Raw genomic sequence first — 22,675 nt, forward strand, 5'->3', positions numbered from 1 at the left:
CTCCTCCGAAACTGCTTCACCGATTTTCACCAAATTTTATATACATATTCAGTAGGTCTGAGAATCGGCCACTTTCTATTTTTTTTACCCCTAAGTGATAAGGGTTGTTCACCCTTAACATTTTTTTTATTATATGGCAACACAACGTTTGCCGGGTCAGCTAGTACATATATATCCCTATATACACATCGAGATGACTGCCTGACTAAATGAGTGAGTTGCTGTGCCAGAGATCAACGCAAAGGGAAACCGCTGAACTTAAGCGTGCTGGAATTTTACACTTTATATATCGTAAATGAACACTACGAGGATAAAATAGGATAATATTGTTTGAACATCTTTTGTTTCGAACCAGACACCTACTATGAAACTTTGTATTTGGCTTTCTGGATAAATATAATGAAATGCCTATTTCACTGCTTTAGGAAATTCTACTTCAGCCTTTTTGGTGCAGTCGGGTTTTTGATTTTTTTAATTAATTTTACAACGATTTGTTTGCTCTTTGGCAAAAGATAAATATTCGTCCGTAAGAACTCTTTTTGCTGTACAAAACTATGATAATTATATTTATATTATATAAATTTTATAATGTTGAAAAACTTTTATTCATTTTAAAATGTTTAATCTCTCAACTTAATTCTATTTTGATACAACGTTTTAAATTATATTTGCTTCATTATATTATAACTGTTATGATATGACAAGCAGTCTGATAATTCAAAGCTATTACACTCATTAAAAAACGATATCTTCAAGCAATTCATATTTTTATTCACATCATTAACATTCAATACAAACCGGTCATACCCACTTTACGCCAAGCACAATGAATATCGAATATGGATCAGACGTTATATCCGCGATTTAGGAATAGCTGCGTCCATAAATATTTACGAGATGGTAATGACTGTGAATATCTTAATATTGTTTATAAAGGCCACTGCTACGGCTCATGTACTCCACGCTAACTCGCCGATACAATAGAGTCCGCTACATGCTCTATTTTAATACGATGCAAAATCGCCGATATAAATAGCCGGGTTGCATCGCTACTACGGTCGTCTCATGCGAGATATTTTATCTCAGCCAGTGTCTCTTTTAGACGGCACAGTCCGCTATTGTTAACAGTTTCTTGATTTTCGACGGATTTTATCTTGTGCCGCCGTCTAGCGAAGCTTTCTCTACTATGTACTTGTCTACTTTACTATCTTATATCTTTTAACTCTTGTGGGCAAATATTTATACGTATCGATATTTAATCCCAATTAGTTGGTTTTACGAATGTTTGGTGTTGTCGAGAATCGAACCTGAAACTTATTAAAGTTTCAACGTTACCTAACAGTCAACCTAGTTAGGTAATATTTTCACGGCTTTCTTTACATTTTCTATTCTCAACTTTAGATTTTAATACTTCTTATGTTTAACATCTCTATATAGTTTAAGTAATAATATAAAATCCAAGTAATCCATTAAAAATACTTAATTTAACTTGACAATAGTTATTTTCTCGGTGAGCGTGATTTAATGTGTCTATTCCTTCTTCGGGGCGAACGGTAAAAGATTAAAAGTATTCCCGGGCTCTTATGTGGGATTTGAATTCGTTTTCTAGACGGATATCGGAGTTCACACTCGGTAAAAAGCCCCGCGCGCGGGCTTCCTTACCTCCTTTTTGTTCTTACTCGGTAGCTATATTTCGCGCCTTCACGTGCACACACTCTTTTAACGACTAACGATGTGATTATATTACGTACAGTTCAATTAATGGAGCTGGTTAGCTAGTTGAGGTCTTTCTACGCTTTCTTACGTTTTGAGGAAAAATAGATGTTTATGTTTTAATGTTGCTGATTAAGACGATAAACTGCCATTCTTCCCGTTTTATTAAACATCTTGGAAAGTATATATTTTTTAATAAAATATAACATTTATAAAGTATTGTATTCACATAAAATGTCTGAACGAACTCCGTCATATTATCTATGTAATCGCGACTGGTTTTTAAAAACTTAGCCGTATCGAGCGCTGCAGTCGACGCTTGTTAGTCGCGAATACTTTGTTGATACTTGTGTCGCCCAAGTTTTCCCTCTTATGCCTCGTTTACAGCGTGGAAGTCTGGCGCGCCTGTGCACTTAGCCAGCTGCTCGGTTTAGACCGTACACTTCATACATTTTCCAGACGACATTATTATTCGCTGCCTCGGTCAAGTAGGATAGTGCTGCGACAGTCTAAACGAGGCATCGGCGATAGTACAGTACGAGTACCTATTGCACGAACTCCTTGCAACCGCACTTTTGTTGAGAACGTATATACAAAGCGTATCGCGTCTAGATAGCTATTTTTTTCTTAAGGAGGTTCAAGTTTTAGCTCGAGAAAAATCATTGTGTAGAGCCGATCTCGGTTTAATGCTTGCAGTGATTTCCGATACTTATATTTTTTTAATGTTCGGAAATGCAATGAGAAACAATCGCTCGCAGTCGCAGATACATTTTTATGTTTTGTACCAGTGAAGGGTCTCATTTGTTGCGAGAAAAATTGAGGGGTATGCCGATTTATAAAAGTTAACTACCGTTGATTGCGTTGACCGTAAGCATCTCACAGCCTCTATTATCCCGAAGTAATAATGTATTTTTTTCTTTGGCACGATGCGAACGATAATTTAGAACGTGTTTACGTTTACAAACTGACGGTGGCCCGGAAGCATTCAGAGAGCGCCACTGCCCCCGAGCTCTCAAGTGGGCGGCGGGGTGGGTCTCTAATGTAAGGGAATAAATTTTAATGATATTAATTTCCAAACAGAGCCGCATCGGCCGCACCCTCTTACGGACAAAATATTCGCCGTAAATCGAATTCGTTGAATATTGACCTGATCATATTTTGACTCGCGTGTCGTGGCCTCATTGATGGAAGCCCGTGGTTGACACCTTTATTTAAGATGGCTTAAATTTACGGAACATCCATTAAGTGGAGTAGCGTTCCCTACGATAAATGGCTCAAGGGAGCGGTTTTATATGACAGCGTAATTATCTTATTAATACGAAAAAAACAACTCCAGTGAAATGTGATACTGAAAGATGTTATGATTCGCGGAAATTCTTTTCATGTCGATGATTGTGCGAAAACCGAGAATTGGGTTCTGTGGAAAAAACATGTAGCGGGGTTGCTAACCCGATGATTAATTTGGATAATGCTCCTTCGAAAACTGAAGGGTCGTATTAATTAGCTTAAGATTTTTTTATCTTTATAGATACATTTGTCGAAGCGAAAAAGATTTATATAACCATGTTTTTCTAAAGCCATGTCCTTATTAAAATAATTTATTTATATTTGAACATAAGTCCTACATAACGCTATAAGTGAGCGAAAGCTCGTTTCATAACATGCCGTTGTCTAAATCTGTTGGTTCAAATCAATCGCTATGCAATCTGTAACAATCGCATCTCGCAATTAGTATTACATTTATTTATATATGAAAAATTACTAGCAGTTTTTTTAGTACTTCGTCTACGTAGAGAATCAGAATTAATCACGAGAGCATAGCAACGTTGATAAGTAGCCAAAATGCGTGACAATCGACAGTTACCGTACCACTGTGACACAAGCACTCGTTGTGATTCGACGGGACTTGCTTTGGCCAATCCGAAACCTCATAATATGATACAGTTTTATATTAACAGATGCAGAATAATGAAGAACAGAGCGTACGTTTGATGACGTTGTTAAAAAATCTGCCTTTTGTGATAAGCTTGACCTTACCCCGCTTTTTTGGCAATAATTCGTTTTAAATTATTTTGAAACTATACATTTCTGATTTTCCGAAGTATATTTGAAATTACTTTTTTTTGAATATTACTTTCTTTTTACGGTGTGTATATTACATATTTAATAACTGTACACAAAACAAAAAAAATAGCGATTTTTTTTAAATATTTTAAAGATATTTACGCGCAATCCGATCTATAAACTCGCTATAATTTATACGAGTAAGTATTGTAATATAACAGGTGAATAGAACCTAAGGAAATTAATCAACGACCAATCAGAAAGAAAAACCTTTATTGAATAGCTATTAATAATTTTCATCATGGCAAGGATAATCAACCAAGTTGATATAATCATGCCGGGGGAAGGAAGAGATTTTGGTCACGTAGGATTATGTTTGATCCATTCTTTTGTTGGTTGGCAGAAGTTGGATTGATTAGTTGGGATTTAATAAGGAGGAAAATGTTGTAACGGGATTATGTCTGCCAACTTGCTAATAATTTTGTCTCATCACGACTCTGCTTATAATATCCTGTAGGTGAACGAGACGAACTAGCTAGATAGTAGCTATTCATATTATGTTGTACTGCTTGCGTTCGTATGGCTATTTTTTTTTAACTTACGCAATACTTCTACCTGTGCTTGTATGTGACAAAAATAATCCACTAAATTTGCATTTTTTTTTTTCAATTCTAACGTATATTGGTTTTGTTGATTAACTGGACATCGCGAGTTACACGCACGTAAACAATGAACGCGGGGAGCCGCCGAGGAATAACTTTCTCATTGTTACAAACATTGGCCGGCAGTAGGGTGCCTTTTCTATATTACGCTCCTAATAAAAGGGTACGAGGATGCGGGCGCATCACGCCCACGACTCTATACTGCTGTGAATTTTATATCATGTCATAACACTCCAAAAATGTTTTTCTCATTAACTGGTCCAAATGTAATTTTCGGGCTATAAGATTTCTAAATCAAGACTAAGATGTTTCTGAAGATTTAATTCTTTTTGGGCTTACTCTAAATGGTAAATGAATAAATATACGTATTAGTAATTATTGATTCACGCATGTTAATTTACACTATATATTTTTTAAAGTATGTTGACATCAGACGGTAGTGTTGACGTTTTCGGTTCGTCATTGATTATATTATTTATCTATATTATTTTTCTGAACACTATTTACATTGTAAACAGTGGATTAACAAACGATGTTCGAGCTCTCAACTAATCTCATTAATAAATTAAAAATAATATATGAAACGTTCCCGGTTTTGGGTATCTGAGTGGCGATAAATCTCCCGGCGATAGATAAATCGGGGTGATTCATAAGATACCATGCACGCACGTCGGAACCGCATGCGGGGACCATGCCATGGTTATGAACAAATTTCGTGCGACTAAATGTTAAATGTTTTTATGTATGTATGAAAATAGTTTGATCAAACAAAAATATTACATGCGTGAAGGAATTTTAAAGGTTAGGTACTTGTGTTTGGAGGGAGAACTGGACTCAACTGAAAGGGAATCTAGCTGAATCGCTGGTGATTCTTAAACGTTTAATATTAATGTTTAACTATGTTATATTGTCTTCATTCTATTCAATATTCAGAATTTTTGATAGAAAAATAAGAAACATCCAATACCTTAATGTAATATATACATATAAAAAGGTTCATTATATTCATAATGAATTATGTAGTGTAGTTATGTAAAAAACGAAGAATTTTCTCTTACATAACTAATAGGTACTTTCATGCCTATGATTACACCTCTGCATCTTATCATGATCAAAATATGACCCTACTCTATCTATTATCACATATCTCATAAAATATCGATCATTATCATATCTTTAATTTACGTCAGAACATCTCAATCTAAATATCGCACATTTTATATGTTTGATGCTGGGCATAATTTATCTGTATGTTGTTACTAAGCTGAAGTATGTTTTGAAAATTCAAACAATACAAACTTTTGTGTTTGTATTGTTTGATCGGTCTGTATTAGATTCAAAATTATTTTCTCGTAAATCTGTAAGATGTGTAGCGCGTAAAATACTATTGTTAGTAACTTATGTTTTACGATGAGTGATATCGTAAAAAGATTTGCTCGACTCGTATATACTACTAGATAGGAGATCTAATAGCAATATCGCGTCACCGATAATGCCATACGCATGTGTTACAATGTAAAATTATGCACATTAATAATCATTACGTGATGTAACGCGAATAAAATTACACCTACGTGGTTTTGTTGTCAACTGACCGCTATGTTTATATATCAGGAGGTAAAAGATAATTTAAATTAGCGTTTCATTTTTTTTTTTTTACTTTTCCTTATTCTGAAGTGTCGAGGATAATCGTGTTAGAGTTAAGGTTTAAGAATATTTCGTAGCAATATTTGCTGCCTTCAAAGGTATCATTTGACTGATAGTATTATTTGACTATCGTTTTAAGTCGAGCTCTACAGAGTTATCGAAAACAACCTTAACAAAATAATTTTAATCTTAACATTATAATTTTAGTATTGCAACTTTAATTAGAATCACAGATCATCTGGTACCTGTTTGTTTTCTAACAAAAAACAGTAAACCAACGAGAGATCAAAATGAGTTATATCACCGAAAATAGTCGCGTCAAGTAAGTGTATACTGGATGAAAAATATTTTTCCCTCCAAAGCGAAAGGTCGCGGCGAAAACGGGCCGTGTCAGTTTAACGCAATCATAATAGTGCGTCAAAACACGCTGACTTCGATGGTTGTCGACCCCGGTGACTTGCACCATTCACCTTCGCGATCTCGTATTGATCCCACCGGGCCGCTTACCCATCCTTCGTACGATTTTTTTACCAAAATAACAACCGACTAATAAAATGTTCTTTCATTGTTTCAGGTAAGCACGAAGCGGTTTTGTAAAGGAGGTGGTGCTGTCATATAGGTTGTCGCCTTCTACGTGGTAGTTACTGATAAGTTGTACTTTGTTTTGTAAGTATTAAGACGTAAAGAATGACATAAATTATATTACCTATAATTTCCGATTTGTTAATTATTAGCGGAAATATGAGAACGCTGTAGTAACCAAAACTATGATAGATACAAGTACTATTTGGGAAAGGTTACAGATATCTACGGGTTGCTTAGTATTTACGTTATAATAATAACAATAAACATGTCTTAGAAATTGTTTATTACGTGTAAATAAGGTAATATTAAAATCTTTATCTTTTATTTATCTGAGAATAAGTCAGAAAAAAATAATGCTAATATTTTAACACCACAGACTCCAATTTTATTTATTTGAATAGATAACCCATATAGTAATTGGTAATCCTAAATTAATTATCCTCATTGGAGTAACTTTAGAATTAATTAAACCCAAATTGAACCCATCACGCCAAATCTTCATTTTCATCCGGCTTTCATTATGCCACCGATTCCAACATGCCCCGTCTCAAGATATATGTTATGTAGAAAAGCCGTCAATTGTAGTGGTCGTTAGCAAAATTGGTGCCGTCGTCGTTCGACTGGAGATTTATTTGCACATCTGAGCGTCGGCGATTATTTTGGCGGCAGCCGGCACCACGTGGCGGCCGCCCGGTGGATATTTCAATCGGCCGCCTCGCCCGGTCAAGGAACTATTACATCGACACCGACCCACCATTATCTTCGCCTGGAGATTGATGACCCAATATCAGGATGGACTGCGCTCACATATCGAGAAATGTACACTAATAAAACCTGTCTCGTTTTTGTCTTTTGTAACCATCGGCCCCGGCTTATTTATAGACTGTAATAAAGCGCACCAAATCAGTCTTGCTGAAGTCTGAAGGGATTTTACGAGTTCCGTACCGTACGAACGGTTCGTTCTGTCGGACCGATACACGTTTATCGTTTAGTTAATTATCCCCGTTTGTTGGGCACGATGCCGTTTCTGCTTTGCTCGTATTCATCATTCTTTTTATTTGTAGATTAGGTACTATTAAATCGCTTATAATTATTATTTTAAGAACTTGGGTGTCTAACACAAATCTTGTTTAACAGTTTTAACACTCAACTTGTGTAAACAGCATGTAATGGAATTTAAATCCAGTATTGCAAACACTAGTTTGATTCCAGTCCAGCGCAGAATTGGCCCTCTACTTTAAAAGCCAGCGGTTGTTAACCCTTTGCAATTAATCGGCCATTAGATCAAAGTCGCGTTATTATTTTGATTCTTAGAATGGACAATTGTATACACTTCACGCACGCGTGCCGGCACGTAGGTACACGTGACTCATAGGGTTTTAATCGGCAAAAATGCATCACCCTCGGTCATCGGTCGTATTCATACTGAATTGACGCGGAGGCCAATATCGTAATGTGAAACTCTGGCTCCATTCGAGACTGTATCGCGCCGCCGATCTATTTGATGGACTCGCCACTGCCCCGGCCTCCCCTAGGTGTGCGACGGTAATCGCCCGGTGTGATCTAATACACCCGACCCGACCCGATACATTGTGTACCAGTTTAAATGCACTTGGATATCATTTTTGTTGACTGACGCCAGAGACGACTATGAACATTTGCCGCGATTCGTGTATGGCTCAAAAATTAGATGTTATGATATGTTAGCATATTGATCTGCTATACGGAGGGTTCCGGGTTCAATCACCGGTTAAACTGTATTCAGAATGTTGAACTTAGATGTTACTCATTTATGTAAATGCATTTGTTTAATTAATTTACAATAAAAAATAGTAACAGATTGCTGTTAATTATTTTACTATACATATCGCTGCAAATTCATAGTCTACGTAATATTTTTATGTAATCTAACAAGTAAGCATCAGAAGCGGTAAATTGTATGAAAAAGTAAATAGTATGCGTTTTTCACTTCTTTACGGTGTAACGACTCGGTAATGATATGATACTGCGTTTATGGTAAATTGCGTCTGGGTAATATTCAATAACTATGCGCCGTGCTATGAGCGTCCAGTGATTTGTTATTAGGCTGTGTACACACTGGATACATTCTTATCGTCTTGTGTGGTACTTTAAACTAAGGTAATATACACATTAAACACGTTTTGTGAATTCTTGTGAAATAAATCTCCTAAAATCATTATACAAAATATTAAGGATAAAGTTTACTGATTATAATATACCTATCGCAAAATCAATCACTAAATTACCTAATTAGTTCTTGCTTTAGCACTTGATGACATCGCGAGGAAATGTCAACGCGTGAAAAAGTAAAAAAAGTTCTGTGCGAAGTTTACCAATGCTAACATGATATACTTTCTATGATAGTGAATTAGACTATGATAGTTATTATATTCATTCTTATGAGGGGAATCCCGTGCTCGATATATATGAAAATAACAGGTATAATATGATTAGTTGAATCATATTTGTCTAGTGCGTACACACCCTTACCACTCAATTTACATTTTAAAACGTCTCATAATGAAGTTAGCCGAGGAGGAACAACAATATGCGCGCGCGCCGCCGCCCGCCGGCGCCGCGACGCTCCAGTTGCGACGTCTGACCGCCCCGCGCGTAAACATGCCATAATAGTAGGCAGTAGTAGGTATTACAGCTGTATAGCGTTGTACGATTGTTGATTTGCGATGCGTCGTGTGGAGAATTAACGGTCTTACGTTGATAATAGTAAGTAATATATAAATTTTTGAGTTCGGAAATTAACAATTTGGGTGAAAATTGTTAAACTTGGCCCATTGGTAAGGAAAAATTGGTTAATATTAATTATTTATAACGTGCAAATATCGATGTTTTTATGTTACATATGATGTGCTAAATGGAAAAATAAAATGATACAAAGTGAAAATGACAATTCTATTTGTAATCGGTTGATATTATCAAAATTAACAATAAATACGGAAATAAAACCACAGTTTTGTGGAATTTGACACGCAAAGTGTCTAGTATACTCATCTAAATCATTGGAGCATAGAGTCATGTTGTCCTGGCGGAGATCGAATTTGACACTTTGCGTAACAGAATGGTGCGGTCATGTCAATCTTTTAAAATATTTCTCATTACAAAACACTTATGAATCACACAGCTAGTTATTTTATCAATTCTTCGAGTTCATGACCACAAAGCTAATTTATGAACGTTTTAATGGGTTATTAAATGAATTTATTTAATTTTGAATACCGGAGCCAGTAAATTATGTAAAAACGTTACAGTTCAGTGACTCTTTCCTTTATATTTAGTTTTTCACAAATGACTCACATTAGTTACATTTTTATGGTTCATCTATTTTTGTTATGATTCCAATATTCTCTTGGTGTTATTGAGATGAAAATATGTTTCAGACAGGTGTTTAATTTCTTATGGCTTTATCATAACATTTCATTTGGTCAGACTTTAATATATGTGACTAATAAAAAAAATGACCCCGCCTCAAAATAGCCGAAACTCCAGAAAAAATATGTATCTGATGTCATTATATTTTATTCTTGTTGGACATCTCCAGCAACAATAAAATCTCTACCTATCATAAAAGATGAACTAAATCTTCTTAAAATTAAGAATTAAATATTAGAACACTTGCCAAAGTGACTAATGTGTCAATTTTCTAAAGCTTAAAGCATTCGCACACAAAATGTCGACACACGTGTTGGCGTGTTCAACTGAAACCGATAAATGAAAGTAAAAAATAAAAACACACACGACACATACACACAACATGTAAGCACCAACGGAAATAACAATGTGTTGACATATCCCATTCCTTCCAGTATTCGTGCTCCCGCTGACCGCGTTACTATTTCAATAGAGTCAACTGTTTTCTAATTATAAACGGACCGGCGAAAAAATGTGTTTTATGAATCGCGCTCAATGTGAACGAAAGTGGAGCGTCGTGTTAAAGAATTTGTGCTCGTGAACCACTATGGAGATTGTAACGGATATGTTTTTGCGTGTCGTATAGTTTATTATATTTCCAAGTGGTATATACGGTATAGTATATAACTGACACGTAAGATTTCGGATTTGATCAGCGGAAAGACATATATCAAAATGATGAATTTAGATTTTTGTTCTGGGTCTGGGTGCTGGTGTACACGTCTTTGTGTATGTTCAGGGTCCAGTGATGAAAGCGTAAGCTCTAAAGTATTTTAATGGAAAGCTAGTTTTAATTTGTATTGTTTTGTTTCAATTATATTGGTATATAATTTTGCTTTATTGAAAATTGTGTTTACTACTACGCTAGGTTCCAGCTCAAAAATATAGAATGATTTATAATTAAGAGGATGTATAACGTATCTGTTGCGTGTCTAATTTTGTATTTGCCAGACAAATTACACTAGGTATAATGGTGGAGTAATATTTTCTAGCAGGTAGCAAGATAAGCAAGCAAGGTAAGCAAGGTTTGAAGGTGGTAGAACCCTTTGTGGTTCGACTCCGGCGGCACCACCGCCACACCTATTTCTACCTAATAACAGCAGTGTTAAGCGCAGCTGTGTTCCGGTTTGAAGGGTGTGGTAAGGGAGACAGACTTTTCCGAGGCGTTCCAGCTTAGTCCTCAGGGGTAGCGGCGCATCTGTGGCCGACCTCAGGTAGGAATATCTAATCCTATCTGGGGTTGATTACAGATGTCCATGGGCGGCAGTAGCCACTTACTATCAGGTGGACTGCATGCTCGTCTGCTACTCTTATATTATAAAAAAAAAAAGATAGGTGTCTGTGAACCACCTCAGACTCCTTGGACCTGGAATCATGATATCAGTAGGGCTGCATCAGAGTGTATTATAAATCGAGTCCGTGCCAAAATAAACCCAATTTCAAAAATCCGAACTCTAAAAAATGTTTATATTTAAGGGTGCCGAGAAAGTATTCTCCGAACTTTTTATAACTCATGTAATTATAGAAATAGTCGCGGGCGCGGGATAGCCGTTTATATTTTGATGGCGGGCGTTAATTTAGAACTAACTTGGCGAACACACAGCGCCGAGCTGAACATTCGTCGCACTCCACAATCGTTAGTCAAGTTCGCTAACAGTTAACACGCGACGCCTCGGCGCAAGTTGCGGCCCCTTTGCACTTTTTCGGGTTCAACACCAGCGCTCCAAACTTTCGAGGACCCTTTGAACTGCATTAATTGAATGCCAAATCCATTGTGCAACGCTCTCCGCTGGCCGTAATGAGTTGACGGTTTAATTGCTGTTTTGATGTTTGAATTAATTTGTGTTTTTTCTTATTTCTTTTTTAAATGCATTGATTTGTTTCGTATTTGTTAACGTTTGCTGGGGAACAATTTTATTTATCTGTATGGCATAAGTGTGATTGTAGCGATTCATGAATATAAAAATATTTATATTGAATTACAAACAAATTGGGAGTCTGCGGAGAAAATTTACAGGTTTTTATGTAAAAAACTTGAAAAATAACCTAAAAAAATATCGGTTAGTGAAAAAAAACAGCTCTTGGCACTCGTCATCTGAAGGGCCTAATAACCACCATCCATGAGTACAAAAAACAGTCATCAATATCGGTCGTATAGTAGAACGCCAGTAGCGAAAATAGATATGGAGAACAATGTTTTGGCATGTTTTTTTAAATATGTAGTGCTATTTATACCAAGTCACGTGTCGATTTCCCAAAGGGTGCACGGTCGGTCAGTTACCGACCTTGCGGGCGTATTCCGAGCGCGCGCGGCCGCTATTTCGGCGCACCGGCATCGATCTCGGATGAAGAAACTGGAGCAACACCGTTGGCACCTGCACCGCTGTTGTACCCATCGGGCTGACACCTGCGAGATTGCTCGCAGCACTGTCAACACCTCGCCAATTGGGTCCTCGGTTTGGAATTCTAAACGTCAATCATTTTGTATTTAGGTGTGTTGCGGCGTTTGAACTGTTGCCGCGATTCTAATGTCAACGCGTGATTAATTGAGTTCTTATTATAAAATATGTATTTAATAGTAATTCATTAAATACATATTTTGTTATTTTTTGGCATTCGAATTTGTTTAGATTTCGCAAACAATTTAGGGACTACCATAACTACTTCATAGATGCAAGTTCAATACGATGAGAATAAGGCCATGAAGAAAGTCTAGCTTAACGGGGATATACCTACAATTAAAGTTGTAGTTCAAGTTCGTAATTATATTAATGAGATAGTTGTTGTAATATTATGACTGATGCCTGCTAATGTAAATATGTATCTGTATCTACCTACGTACTTACTTAGTCTTAAAGTTAGTAGAAATAATAAATAACTTTTCATTTAACTTATTTTATATTCAACCTTATTTTACATTGTGAAGGCAACTAACTATACGTTAAATACCAAATTGTCCAACAATGTATTACGTCAGATCATAAGAAAACGGCGCTAGTACAGTACAACGTACAATCGAAACTAGATGAATGTACCTACTTTGATAAAATATGCATTCACACAAGTAACGGACGTCAATTGTTACGTAAATAACATATTGCGTCGTTTTTAACGTTTTGTTCTCTGAAATACGACAGTTGTGACGCACTTTAACAATTTACATTTTCTTTATATTAAATTTTGAACGTTACTTTAATAATTTATGTTTCAATTAACTTTTCCACGACTTATAAGTCTAAATACTTAGTTTGGAGTTTACAAGTACTTTTACTGTCATTGGGATACTGATAGAAAAATTGTAACATAGCACAAGTCTAAACATATAGTCAGCGTCAGTTACGCGTCGACGAATTTATCATTGCTTTTAGGTCTTTTGACAGCCACAATATACCAAACCCATAGTAAACGCTACACGCGTACATATTTTTAACCACAATACGCCCCCGCTCACAGCCTATTTCGAAACATTTTTCAAGCGCCAGAGGTTAGCGCGCTGTATCGACCTCAGACGTGATAAGATTGTATCACATTCGCTAAATTTCGCCCGGCTTGATTGCGTAGCTCAAGGTGACCGGCCGGTGCGTTGACATTCAGACGCCTTTATCAGATCAAGCGACGACAAACGTACATCTATCGGCGACCCCGTTGTTTAGTGCGTTCGCAGCTTTCGGGGCGAAGCGGCTTGCGGCTGCGACGTGCGATTTATCAGCGGATCGAGTGAGATGTTGCGATTGTTTGATGTATGACTGTCTTGTGGCTCGGTATTTTTGAGCTTTGTTTAGTTGTGCGACAAGCTAAACCTTTATTCCTGAGGTGTTTCGTCTACCGTAGTCTGTTTTGAACGTTGAGTTAAATTAGACTACACTAGAATAGAAAGTACTTGTCCCGAGACTTAAGATATAAGGCAGATATAAGACGATGATTCGCAATATTTTCAGAAAGATTTTACATGTTAGACTCATAGTAGTTATATTAAACTAGTCGTTTTCAAAACAAAGATCGAAAAGGTTTCAAACTGTTATATAAATCTTTTTAAAAGTTCTTCATCCCCACACTTTACGAATTTGAAAGACACACGCACACACTAGTACATTACGATTCTTGAAGTGCGTGTCTCACAAAATATTTGCAAATTTTGAAACCTTTATACAGTTTTTGAAAACCTTTTCAAAGTTCGCTTTTATGCACGTTTTATTTTCTCGTCCTTCCTATACCTATATGGTGCCGCATCATTTTTTTGTACTTCATATAAAGGATGAAATAATAAACTTTCCGTTCTTGCCATCCGGCTACGGAATGCTAAAAATCAAGAGAGAACCGCAAGGTCGCATTGCTCAAAAGTCAAGACCGCGTAGATTCACTAAGAGAATTGCCAATGACCCACGATAAATTACATCCTGAAAGCATAATTTATGTGCTGCAGAAAAATTTGCAATTTCTCTTTTAGTTGTCCATTGAGAGAGCCGGAATGTCCGCCGCGTCGTGCGCCCGTACGAGGAATACTTACTCTCAGTCATTTGTCCCTGTCCACTACTGAACGTACAGTAATAAGGGTGTAAGTATGAAATTGCCGTTCTAAAGTACTGGTCATTTTAAAGTAAAATAAAATCGTTTTCGTGTAATGTTTATTTCATATTGAATTATTTGTGTGAGATCAAATTCGTATTATTCAAAAGTTGACTGTCAGTGACTGAGTTATGTCGCAATTTCGATTGTGCACATGAGATGAAATGTTGCGTGTAGAAAATTTTGCTTTAACTTGTGTGTTTGATTGTGTACGTCATTTTTAAGAGATTAGCGTCTCGAACGTCGAATTTTATTCTTATAGAAATACAAATAAATGCGACATTATGGTATATCGGATTCGTATTCGCGTCGGTATAAGCAAAAAACATTAAGGGATATAGAGGTAATAGACCGGACATAGGAGGATAAATATAATTCTCGGCTATTTAGGTACAATGCGTATTAAGTTGTTCTGAAATATACATATAACAAACGTCAAATCATCTGAGATGTTGTCAACGGGAAGTAAAATGAAACTACGAGTATTTGTATTGTATCTATGTATTTATTATTTTCGACTAAAAGCGAAATAATATTTTATCTACTCCAGATTAATAAATATTATTTCGCTTATATTTAATTATAATGTTATCTCTGAGTAGTGCAGGATTCGTTGGTCGGTTGGCATCCGTGGCTCCGGAATTCGCCATCGTCTTGCGCCAATTTATCGGACAATAGTTAGAATTGTGTGCCTTGCGAACTGTCCGAGACTCCGTTGACCGATACCGTCGCTGAGATTAGTCGGTCGGGTTAGATAGTTATCTAAACAGAAGTCTGGTTTCAGTTATATCTGTAACTGGTTGGATATTTTGTTTACTTTTTATTTTGTTCGATATATTTTTTGACGTAAAAACGTTTATAGACGAGTTAGGTGAATTTTGTAGGGGAAAATCTCATGGGTTCGCGTCAGCAACATGTCGTCAGCAATCCTCATGACAGATTTCTTGTGTAATAAAACATAAAATTTAATTATTTCGTGTCATACACTTCTTTGCACGCCAACTGTTTTTCATTTTATTTATCTGTTACCAAAATATTGTTAACTACGAGCTTTTTTCGACGAATTTGCACGTTTGATTAATTTGCCGAAGTTAATAAATAATGGAACCCCACGGAATTTAATTCTAAAATCGAATTGTTATTTTCTAACATCAAAGTCGTGACGTACAATATACAATATACATGCGGAAACAAACTGTTTTCCTGCTTCTACTATTCTCCAGTATGATAATAAATTGTGATGTACTCGTAGGTACGACTATATTTATTGACATTTCGCAAGAAACATTTTGTTTATGTTACCAGGTGTAATTATTTAGATACTGAACACAAATCTCAAATCGCCCACCGGTAGTAATAGCTGGCATTAGGCAACGGCTGGCTTGTATCGCAAATCGCGACCATCGCCCACAAGCGTCTCGTCCCCGTTCTAGTCGGAATCGAGTGCGGCCAACGATTGGGTGCACCGAAGAACTCTATTAAAACTGTGATCGGTATCTCGGTGCTGTCACGTGTTCCGGTCGCCCGCCGGGTATCCGAATCGGGGGCCAATTTCGTGTCGTCTTCGTATTTTACTGCTTTGACACTCGATGGCAATAGAGATTATTACCAACTGCGGCGGCTAAATCAAATAACGATTTCCTCGCTCCGAGAAATACGGGGCCCGGCTCTTTGAAATCGACGCTTATGAATGCCTAATATTTACGGCGCACCGTTTTAAACATAAAGCCGACTGCTTTAAAGACTTCTTGAACGTAAATGTATTAACATTCGACATGTTAGCAACAACTATGAACCGGACCTAAGCAAACAGTCGCAACGCGGACTCGGCAAATACGAGCGTTCAACTATAAGGTCTTGTACTTAATTGTAACTCGACAATATTAATAAACTATTCCGAGCGTTTCGTGCCAAAGTAATAAAGTTTCACTATATAAATAACTTTATAAACTTATAACATAAACTGTCACGTGTCGTTGACCGTCGTGGACGTATCGGCGGCTGTCCTTGGTCGGTGAAGGCTAAACAACGATATCGAATAGAAATAGACGTCAACGACTTTAATTTAAATGCCAAGTTTGAACGAGCTGCAGCGGTCGTATTTATTAAAATAGAAATTGGATGGCCTCAGGATGTGTTTACCTGATTGCGGCGAGCGGTTGTCTTCGTCGGCGACGACGCCCGCGGCTGGTCGCGACTGGAGGGAATAATGGGAATTATTCGTCGCTCGGTACCCCGCGAACGGGTATCGATGGAGGCAATTTGCCGAATAAATGGTTCGGTAATGATTGGCTCCCGTTTGCTAAGGACGTGGAATCGTTCGCGCTAATAATACACACTCCGTATGTGATGCGCGCGCGACTCGGTACGGTATTAAAATGATTTATGTTTTTAATTACATCTATGAATTACGCTCGTATAGTAATGAGGGTACTCAATCATTCCGCGTTATAAATGTCGAGTTTTTGATTGAGTGAGATGTCATTTACATTAATTTGTTTTCTCTTATTAGATTGCACATGGTAATTTCTTAATATGTAACAGTAGATATATTACACACATAACTTATATTTTTATAGGAACCGTATGTGTATAGTAACCGAAGCTGGATATAAGTTGATTTTTTAAATTTTGAATTTAGACACTGGGTATTTTAAATACATACATTATTTTGACATAAATCTAACAGCGTTTTTTTTATATTACCGTTAGTAGAGACGACAGTTTTTAATTTTGACATAGCATAATATCGTTTGATTAAGAATTACCTACTTTAAACGGTGATAATATAAGTACCTAGTTTGTGTCGATTTGATTTTCCTTATGCTTAAAGCTGGATTCACACGTCATTGTAACTACTGATCGTCTTTGTAGTATTAGATTTAAAACGCAAATGTAAAATCAATTGGCCTCAATTTACATAGGTACGTCAATCAGTTGTATTTTTATATTTGTATCGAGGCCACAATTCGCTAAAAAAACGCGTGGCCATAGCGCTGCGTTAAGACTAATAATGCAACACACTTTTGCATACTGTTAATATTATGTTAAAGATTATATGTTTTGAATGATAAGCCCGGTGGTGATTCGATCAAAGTTTCCAGCGGTGTACATATTCTTTTTCAGTAAAACGTCGTGTAAACTGTACTGTGTGCATTTTATGCGACATTTATCATTTGGTAAAATTTGTCATGCATAAAACGTACGGTGTTTACAACGTGAACTCAGCTTAATGCGACTTAACTAATCGATTCAGCTGCGCAGTTTATAGTTGGAACATTGAAGACGCCACAACAATAACATTAGCACGTGGCTCTCTTATCACGATTGTCAATAAAGTGAGCCGACACATTGTTTATACCTATAACGGGCGGATTACCCACCTTGTAGTTTGCAGTTTAGTTTCGAATGTACTGCCCGTTGATGATCAAATATTTTGCCGACAAAATTGAAATGAGTTTAATTTAAATTTAATTATTTTTTTATTGTATTCATGTAGCATTGGAATCGGGCCTGAGAATGGTCACAGATATCTGTTACCCCTGAAGACTAAGTTGGAACGCCTCGTAAAAGTATGTTTCCCTCACTACACCCTTTAAATCATAACACAGTAGCACTTAACAGTGCTTTTATTAAGGGTGCACAGAGACAGAGGCAGCAACGCATCGGTGGCCTACCTCGGGAAGGAATCTAATCTTATGTGGGGCCGATTACAGATGTCCATAGATGGAAGTAGTCACTTACCATCATATGGACTGCATGTTCGCCCATATTATAATTAAAAAAAAAACATAACAAATCGTTTAAAAGCTGCTTCATTAAAATTCCTCATCTTGCATCTCCACACAACAAATAATTAAAAATGCTCACTCGCAATATATCAGTCGATAGGACGACATCTAATCGTGACTTGCAATCAAAATTGAATTCCGTTTTAGTCATTAATCCGAAGCGGCTCAAATGAAATTCCCTTAAAATGCGTGCTTTATCAGGGAAATGGCTCGGATGTTTCTAGCCACCCCACTTTATGCACCCCTAGTATTTATTGTGGTAGCGCGGGCGTTATAATACAAAACAGACGGGAATATTCTAATGTTTTCGCCCCGTATTTCAATGTTAGATAGTGGTTTGTCTTGCTTCTCTGACGTAAGTGTAATTTATACAAAAATATAAGTATGTGTAGACTAAGATTTGTGTTACATACGAATCAAGAAAATACATGACTTTGTTAATAGAGTGAGTAAAGATTGTAATTAAAAATTACGAAAATTTTGTACGTGTTTTGCTCATTGTGTCAAAATTTCTATCTGACATTTGTTTATTTTCTGAAAAGTATAAAAGAAAACCATTAAATGATTTTTATTACTTTTTATTGACACAAATTATAAATAGCTACATTGGTACCTATTTGTATGTTCTGTTTGTTGCACTTAGGTGTAATTATTACTTAGTTGGTGATTAGAAATAATTAACGTATGTTATCAGTTATTCAAATATGGAAAATGCGTCATAAAGCGTCATTAGCTAAATGCAGCATTATGTACTAAGACTAATGTACTAACATTATAAATGGAAGTTAGTAATGTTAGTGAATCATACACATATGTATTTTGCTAAAATGCAATGTCTTGTTAACCGGAAACCAAGATGTTTCTCATATCAGTCATAGATATGTATGTAGTGAGATGCGAGTCATCACCTTAATCATCCTAATTTGTTATCAGAATTATTATTATTTTTTATGGGTCTGGGTGTTTTTGTACTTGTTCTTGTATGTGTCCATGTTAGTGCTATGAGTATGAAAAAAAATACTTTATTTAAAATTGTAAGTAAGAAATGATTACATTTTCCTAATACTTAATCCAAACCTGATTCGAACCTGGAGCATCTGTTATGCGGTCAGAAATTACCAAAAACCACTGTGAAGCATGTGTGCAGTAATAATCAACTCACGTACTTGATAACGTAAACAGTAATGTGAACAATAGGAAACTAACGCAACTATAACTGATGCTTCCTTATTGTCGACTTTGTTTGACAACTTAATAATAGCTTGTTGATCGCTTATTGGACATGTCGACACTCGTTTGTCAAACCGACATTCAAAGTGTGTCAGAATGGGAACGAACCGTAATGGATAAAAACAATATTTGGTGTTCGGTTTATGAAATCCTTTAAATTTAAAGCAATAATAACTGATGCATCCTTATTACAGACTTTGTTCTGTGACAACTTCATAACAGCTTGTTGATCGCTTGTTGGTCATGTCGACACTCGTTTGTCAAATCGAATTTCACGGTGTGTCGGAATACGAACGAATCGAATTCGATAAAAAACAATATTTAGTATTTGGTTTAAGAAATCCTTTAAAATATTGAAATCCTTTAAATTTAAAGCAATTATAACTGATGCATCCTTATTATAGACTTTGTTCTGTGACAACTTAATAACAGCTTGTTGATCGCTTGTTGGCCATGTCGACACTCGTTTGTCAGGACGGCATTCACAATACATCGGAATGCGAACGAAGCAAATCCGATAGAAACAATATTTGAACATTGATTTTGTTAAGTTCTTCGAACATAAACGTAAGTTTTATTGGGTAACACATGTACCTATATGCATTCATGTAATGCTTTTTTCAAACCAACAAAATATAAGATTTACTTTTTACTTTTCTTGTTGTTATTTTTGGATAGTTTGATAACTTTCAAGCATTTTTTTCAGGACTAAAGGGCTTAATAAACACAGTTTATTGCATTGTCTAGAAAAGAAAGTTATTTTCTAGAAATTCAGAAAAAAATACCAAGGCTTTTAACATTTCCTTTTTTAAATAAAAAAAAAACATGTTATAATTTATTTATATAAATTAGAAAGCTGAAAGACATCCAAGAGGAATTTTTTTAAATAGTTAAATTATTATTCAATAAATTTACGTACAAAAAAGAATAATGTACTCGACATAAAGTTCTGTTCTGGTACCAAGTAAAAAGAGTCCAGAAAAGTCCGTAAGCACTCGAAGTTGGTTATGAAAAGAAAGTTGAACAATCGGAAGCGAGCGGTCGCCGTAATAGCGGGACCCTATTATTGACATTGTCGTGTGACAACTTAATAATACCTCGTTGACCGCACGACGTTTCAACACCGCTACAGTGTGTTGTGTGTGTGTGATTATATCTCGGCTTTTTGAATTGTGCTATGAAACAATTTGTGGGCCGAAGTAACGAAACTAATACGGAACGACTTCCGTGTAAATTTATTTTGGTGTGTAGCCTACTACATTATTACCTATAATAAGGTAGTTGTTTTCTATAGTTGAAATTAGTTTAAATGGTTTAGTAAATGATGCCATATCGTGGTCTGACCTCGAAATTTTAAACAATTTGGTATATTTATATCTTGCTATTGAATTATCAGATTTAGCCGTCTCAGATGATTTAAACTGCCTTGTGGCTTCCGACAAGGTTTAAAAGGTTTTATGGACGAGGGTTCTTTTGGAGTCGATCACAGATGCGATGCCACTCTTCTTAGGACTAAGACAGTCGCCTTCTATTTATGTCGACCGATAGTCGGTACATAACACTGGTATTATAAAGCAAAAATTTGTTGCCAGTAGCGCCGTCGAACCATGATTTACCCTTAATGCTAATAACTTATTTAAACAATTTAATGCATGTTGCTTGCAAATGTCATAGCTTTCCGACTAACAAAAAGTAAAGGAAAGTAGGTACCAATAGAAATGTCGACAGAGTCGCAAAGTTGGGTGTGATGTGCAATGAAACTTAAGCAATCGGAATCAACCGTGACAGTAATTGTGGGTCCATTACTATTGACAGTGTCGTGTGACAATTTAATAACACATCTCGTTAGCGCTCCACGTCTCAGCGACGTAACGAGGTGCTGACAATACATATGAATTTAATTGAGTGATCGCGGTGTACGTGTGTAGTCATAACTATCGGTACAACTGTTATTAGGTTTCTATTACTGATAATTAAATTGTAAAATTTTATTTTAAGTTATATGCTCCAACAATTGCATTAGACATAAACAGGAAAACGTGAACTTTCGAAATGCAATCAATTTGGACAAACATAACACCGATTTACATACAAGGATTAATATTTAAAAATGAAATAAATCATAATATTGTTATTATTTTGTATTAAACAATTTAAATTCAACTTAAAAACGTTAAATGATTTCAAGGAATGGAAAGCCACCGGCGCATGTTTACATGTGCACTCGGCGCGGTGACATGACGCGGGTCGCGTTTGTATTTCGCCGGTGCACCTTTCGCGGCGATGTTTATCTTGTTCTTTATTTATTTTTATTTACCTTCCGCGGCGCGGATACTGTTTATGCGGAACGCCGATCGGTTGCGATTCCGGAAAAATCTTCCTGTCAACGACCGAACACCCGATATAGTGTGAGCCCGTTACCCGAGTGATCGACCTGGACTCCTGCCACCGGCCCGGCGCCGTCTAATTATAAATACTTGCATACGATATGCGGACGCTTGCTAATCGAGACAAGGAACAGAATCGCGCACACCCACCCAAGGATAAAAACCGATATGAGCACACTTTACCATTTCATATTACGTGCGATGCACCGATTGTAAATACTTTGTAATGCTAACCAGATTGATGAACTCTAGACTTGCGAACTCCGCCGCGCTGTTTTTACAAAAACAATGTTGCATCCCGTTCGCTACTCAGACGTGTTTTCCCTTGATAAAAGATGATAAGACTAACATATGATAAATACCCGTTTTAATACGTCGTGAATCCTATCCCACACTGCACTTCCCACGGGAGTAATTAGGAGAAAAAGAGATGTTGTGAGAAAGGATGGTTAATTATTTGAGAACGTAAACAGATCATTTGCATGCTATAATATTCCCAGGAAATGTAATTACCGGTCGCGTCCGAGCATCGGGGAGAAACGATGGAAGGCCGGCCAAAACTGAGAACTAGATGACAGATGTT

The 22,675-nt window shown here is 36.4% G+C and overlaps 1 protein-coding gene across 6 annotated transcripts in view; it reads left to right on the top strand.

The window, feature by feature from the left end:
* Positions 1-22,675, top strand: part of mnb (minibrain) — a 182,637-nt gene that overhangs the window by 115,026 nt on the left and 44,936 nt on the right. The window lies entirely within an intron of this gene.

This window comes from Epargyreus clarus, unplaced genomic scaffold, assembly GCF_041222505.1.
Source record: "Epargyreus clarus isolate Ecla_fem2 unplaced genomic scaffold, WU_Ecla_fem_2.2 ptg000001l, whole genome shotgun sequence".
Classification (NCBI taxonomy): domain Eukaryota; kingdom Metazoa; phylum Arthropoda; class Insecta; order Lepidoptera; family Hesperiidae; genus Epargyreus; species Epargyreus clarus.